Raw genomic sequence first — 6111 nt, 5'->3', positions numbered from 1 at the left:
TACTGCATGCAAGTTTGGTGAACATTCCAACTGCTTATTCTTTTCATGATTTTATATGTTTCAATTATATCATCTCTACATGATTAGTATTAAAGAATACTAATAGACATTTAATTGTGTCTTAAAGATGTAACAATTAAAATAGTTTAATAGTGTAAAAATGCTGATATAGGGATAAATTAAACAAAATACTCAGGAAATATAACTGTTAGCCCCTGAATTTGACAGTGAACTTTCAAAATTGTGTATCAAAATCATCGGGCTCTAGCCCCATAGACTCTAAGTGGGATACTTTCTGCATGTGTTTCTTGAAAGCAGTGATCATGGTAGTGATTCCAAGACAGCAATTTTCAAATTTTATCTTGTATCAGAACCACAGCGAGTTTGTAATTCTATCACTTACTGCCTATGTGACTTGAGATAAGTTATCTATTCTCCATGTCTCAGGATCCCTCTCTGGAGAGGAACTGAGGATAACAGTGCCTTCTCCATAGAGTTATTATGATAATTCTGTGAGTGAGTACATGTAATGTGCCTAGTTCTACATAGAGTTAGTACTAAAGAAATATCTGCTGTCATTATGCTAATTGTTTGTTATTATGAAAGAAAGATAACATACATTTATTGAATTTCTGTTATGTTTGAAATTCTATTGGGCACATTAAAGATATAAATGTATCATATTTGTCCTTCATATTCACTCAGTAAAAGTTGTCATACCCATTTTAGAGATGGGAAAAGGGAAGGTCAGAAAGGTTGAGCTGGCTGGATGTGACTAAGAAAAAAACCATGGGGGCAGCTGGGCAGCTCCACTGGGTAAGGTCATGATCTCGTCATTTGTGAGTTCAAAACCTGCACTGGGCTCTGTGCTAGCAGTGCAAAGCCTGCTTTGGATTCTCTCTCTCTCCCCCTCTCTGCCCCCTGCCTGCTCTCTCTCAAAAGAAAAAAAAATAAAACAGGAAAGACCTGTGGTTGCAAATTTCCCAGAGAGAAAGTTAAATAATTTGCCAATAAACATTAGGATTAGGATCAAAACTATTTGTGGCTTATTACAAAGACCTTCCCAAGGGTTTGCAAATTTTAAGTGTGCAAACTTTAAAAGTACACCTGGGTTTTTCTGGATTCATCTCAGGATATTTTGATGTGGTCGGTCTGGGGTAGAGCCCAAGACTCTGCATTCACAAGAACCAACCCTCCACAAGCCTTCCCAGGACTGAGGCTGGTGATATGAGGACCACAATTTGAGACACAAGCTAGTGTTCTGAGGTATCATGAAGGATGTAGTCATCATAAAAGGCTTCAAATTGTGTCCAAGGTCATGTGCAGTGAGCTAGTATCTGAACTGAAATTAGGATCTAAGTGTCGTGACTCTTAACCCATTGCTCTTTCACACACCAGGACCTCAGAGCTGGGTTTTCCTAGCCCAGCCCCCAATCAGCTGGCCCCCAGCTAAGTTACCACAGGGGAGAAGCCTTGTCCATTTTTAGGCAGAGAGCAGACAAGCAGAGAAGCTGGATGGCTCTGTCTGCATAAACTTTACACGAAAGTTCTGGAAAATAAAATATAAACTTTCTTTTCCTGAAATTTTGTCGTAATTGGAGGGTTTGTTTTTGCTCTAAATTTCAGTGCCCTGATTAGCTTTTTATGAAGTTCTAGAGCTATTATCTACTATTTGCTTAGTTGGTGATCATCCCCAACAACTATTACTCTTCAGTCCTGCATATCCACAGCGAGATGTTTCTAAAGAATCGCAAACTAACGGAAAGAGCAGAATTCAGGGGTCACAAAATACCAGCTAAGTCTTTCCCTGTTATTTTCTAGCTAAGTGAACCTGGACAAATTTCTGATCACCTCTGAACTTTTATTTGTCCATTTAGAAAATTGAAAGAACATGATATTAGTACTTCTATCAGAATCATGAGACTCATTAGAGAGTTCAGGCAAAATGTCTTTGCTGATTAGTTTGTGATATTCACTGTTTTATTTATTATTTATTTATTTATTGTTATTTGAAGTATTGACCTCTTGATCATTATGTACAGTAACACCTTTGTCTTTTGTTACAGTCTTTATTTTCAAGTCTATTTCATCTGACATTAAGTATTGCTACTTCAGCCTTTCTCCTGCTTCCATTCAGTCTTCAGTTAATATTGGGTCCATTTGTGTAGTCTGATATTGCTGTTCCTGAAGCCCCAGGCTTGGAGATAATCACTTCTTGTCCTCAGAAACATACACGGCAGAACAATGGATGTGTGGCTTTCACAGACATAGGGCTTCTCACTGGGGAAGCAAGAACTGGCAAAAGTAATAACAAATGAAAACTGATGATGTTGTCATGTTTGCTGTTAAACATTCTGCATAATGTAGTGGACTTTCAGGAGATCAGACTTCGTATGAAGAAATTCATGAGGAAATGGAAGTTCTAAACTCAAAATGATGTTTCATTGTTCTTTTGGAATAATGATGTTTAGATATTTGGGATTTTTTTAACAAGAGAAAATTAAATACAAAATCCTTGATGTGTAGCTATTTGTGAAGAATGCTGCCCACTCTTGTTCACCCTCTTCCTGCTTCCCTCCTTTCCTTTCTTCTCCCTCATTCTTATTTCTCTTCTTCTCCCTCATTCTTATTCTAGAAATAACTGAGTTTTATAAAAGGAATTGTAAATATTCTGGGTCTATGGTACGGCTATGAACTTCTACATGCTTAAATTATCTTGTTGATAATGAGTCAGAGGCTTAGGTAAAGAAAGAATATGGTTTCTTGAAATAGACATTGGGCCATTCATCATATATAAAGATAAACAGATTTATCAAAGCAACACCCAACTAGATAAAATCCTCCTACCTCTCGTGCTGGTCTTTAGGGAACCACAGGCCTTTATAATAATTTTCCTTTATAATTTCCCCTTTTCCTTAAGATACTATACTTTGAAAAATATATACATGTGACATTTAGTATATATATATATGTATACATAGGATATATAAGTAAATTAAGATAGTATGTTGCTCTTTTAGAAATTTAAACTGAACATGATTTTTAAAGATTCAAACTTCACTGAGACACTTCAGTGATTCATGATTAGTTCCAAGAAATGAACTTGCATGTGGTATTCTACCAAAAAAAAAAAAAAACCACCACAATTTTTTAAGTCTTGTAGCCATTAGTTTTGCAATGATCTTATTCAGGTAAATTATTGTTTGCCTTTTTGAACTACATGAAGAATTCAAATTCCTCACAAACTTTAGTACAGTATCATTTATTATAGTTCCTTCAGCATGGTAATTGTGTGTTATTTCTCTTCATGATCCCAGTACTAGCCTGTGTCTTGTGCTACATGGTAGGTGATCTAGAAGTCAATTGTTTTGTGAGCTGCTATGTTTTGATTCTTTGTTGGAGATCCAAACAAGAAGCTTGGAAGGCTATTAGTTTTTGTAAAAATGACTTAACTCTTTCTCCCCTCAACTCTTTTAGTTCTCTGGAGGAACTGAGAAAGTCACGGTACAAGCCCCAGCTAAGAGGAAAGTAGGTAAACCTATGGAGGGTTTCTTCAGAGGCTATAAAGAGTTTGAGGAGAATGAGATAGTGACATGACCATGGGCCCTAAACTAGAAGAAGCTGTCGATATTTTTGAAAGACAGAGACAGAGACAGAGCAAGAGCCAGGAAAGGGACACAAAGAGAGAGAGACATAGAACTCGAAGCAGGCTCCAGGCTCTGAGCTGTCAGCACAGAGCCCAGCATGGGGCTCGAACTCACAAAGCATGAGATCATGACCTGAGCTGAAGTAGGATGCTTACCCCACTGAGTGACCCAGGCACCTCTCAAAATAAATAAACTTAAAAAATATTTTCAAATAACAATAAAATGTTAAATGTAATAATAGTTGGCTCTTTATGTTTTAGGCATCTGACAGGCATGTCTTTGTTATAAATTTAATAGATTGCCATTTAAATTTTTCTGTTTCCCAGAAAACAATCTTTTTGGGGAATTGGAAAGGCTACTGAGTTTCTTCATTTCCTCTATGTTCACAATTTAGAGAAAAGGTTTGAAAATGGTTTTGAAGTCTAATACTCTTAGACAATTATATTAACTACTACATTTACTTATAGTATTTCTTTATAATGTTGTTTTATTCCAAGAGTACCACCTGTTTTTGATCTTTTTTTTTACTAAAAGAAGTTCTATTTAAGCACAAAACATGAAATTCAGATACACCATAGCTATGAAAGAATTTGAATACAATTGGAGTATAGTAAAGTTAGAGAATATATAAGTTAAGGTGCTTCAAAATATCATACATATTTGGTGTTAAGGACTGAATATTTGCGTCCTCCCGAAAAACCTTATGTTGACGTTCTAAACCTCCAATGTGAGCATTCAGCGGTGATGCCTTTAGGAGGTAACTAGGTTTTATCCAGTCTGAAAGTGGAGCCCCCCCATGATGGGATTAATGTCCTCATTAGAAGATAAAGAGACCAGCACTTCTTCTCTTTGTTCTATAAGGATCCAGGGCCTTTGTTCTATAAGGATCCAGATGGCCATCTGTGATTCAGGTAGGGAACCCTCCCCAAAAACTGAACCTGATGGAGCCTTGGTCTTTGGACTTTATAGCCTCTTGAGCTGTGAGAAATTAATGTCTGTTGTTAATGCACCCAGTCTATAGTATTTTGTTACATCAGATTGAGCTTACTAACACATGTAGATCTTATTTTCAGGTTCTGGAAGTTCATTACTAGAATTATAGATAATATCTTAAGTATAGGTTTCTTCATCTAACTGCCCACAAAGCTACACCATAATATAACTTTCAACAAAAATATTTTTTTTTCTCTAACAGAACTTTAACATAGTGTGGAAACTTCAATTCAAATTCATAAGTCTTAATTTAGACTTTTTCTTAAATAGCCAAAACAAACCCTCTATAGACTTTCAAGGTATACTATCTTAAGGAAATTATTATAAAGGGGGAAAGATTAGCCTTCAGAAGAAGAAAGGTCTGGGTTTATTTGTTTGCTTTTCCCTTCTCACAAAATCTAGGGGGCAAAACTTATGGACGGAAAATGCCGCCTCAAGATGTGTACGGGCTGAGCAGAACAGTCTTGCAGACCAATAAAGGTCCCTTCAGGCCTCACAAAAATTGTTGCTAAATGAAACTGAACAGGTCTTGGCAGCAATATCCTACAAAGAACCAACCACCTTTGTGAATATATAACTAAAGAATCCATTTGTAAGCACACAACCTACCCATTATTTAAACATTCTTTCCTTTGTAATTTTTTAAATATTTATTTATTTTTGAGAGACAGAGGCAAAAAGTGAGTGGGGGAGGGCCAGAGAGAGAGGGAGACACAGAATCTGAAGCAGGCTCCAGGCTCTGAGCTGTCAGCACAGAGCCCGACGCGGGGCTTGAAGACACGAAGTGTGAGATCATGACCGGAGCTGAAGTCGGACGGACGCTCAACTGACTGAGCCCCCAGGTGCCCCAAACCATTTAAAAATACTTTAAACACCTCATTCCTTACCTTTAGGTTAAATATATTCATGTATCAGAATCAGCAACATTATCAGGTAAGTCTTAGCTTTTTACTGTTATGTTTTGTTTAGACTAAAAGGATTGGGAAACACAAAATCAGGGTCCTTCAAATAAAGCCCCACGCAAGTAAATGCAATCTTGTGTTTGGGTTGAGTTCTTTCCATATCTCATTCTCAAACTGTTGACAGCAGCTCAGCAGACTTACATTCTTTGTACCGATGACATATTGTTCTTAAAAGCTTGAGCATAAGTATTAATAAGCTTTTAGAAAGTGTTACTCCCCTTGGAGTCTCCTGTTGCTCCCCTGCATTGAAGCATGTTTAAGAATCTTGTCTTTCCATGTTACCTCCTTAACCTTTTTCATTTTCTTCTTTTAGTTTTGTATGAAGTTCATAAGCTTGTAAATTATTAATGCAATTAACCTAAAAAGATTTTTCCTTTTTGGTCTAGATTTCTAAAAAATAGGTGTGAGCTATGCATGAAGCTAAAATTCTGTGTTGGGAATTTAGTTCAAAAATTGAAAAAAATAAACAAATGGTCTGTAGAACTTATTCTAGAGCTCAAACCCTTTGC

At 36.6% G+C, this 6111-nt stretch overlaps 1 long non-coding RNA gene across 1 annotated transcript in view; it reads right to left on the bottom strand.

Moving 5' to 3' along the window:
• Positions 1-2009: 2009 nt before the first annotated feature.
• LOC115289570 overlaps positions 2010-6111 on the bottom strand; it is a 47582-nt gene continuing 43480 nt past the window's right edge. Inside the window, exon 3 of the long non-coding RNA XR_003907687.1 lies at positions 2010-2295. This is a non-coding gene — a long non-coding RNA (uncharacterized LOC115289570). The remainder of the gene's footprint in view (positions 2296-6111) is intronic.

Source organism: Suricata suricatta, chromosome 4 (assembly GCF_006229205.1).
Source record: "Suricata suricatta isolate VVHF042 chromosome 4, meerkat_22Aug2017_6uvM2_HiC, whole genome shotgun sequence".
NCBI classification, from domain to species: domain Eukaryota; kingdom Metazoa; phylum Chordata; class Mammalia; order Carnivora; family Herpestidae; genus Suricata; species Suricata suricatta.
This window is presented reverse-complemented; position numbering and strand designations above follow the sequence as displayed.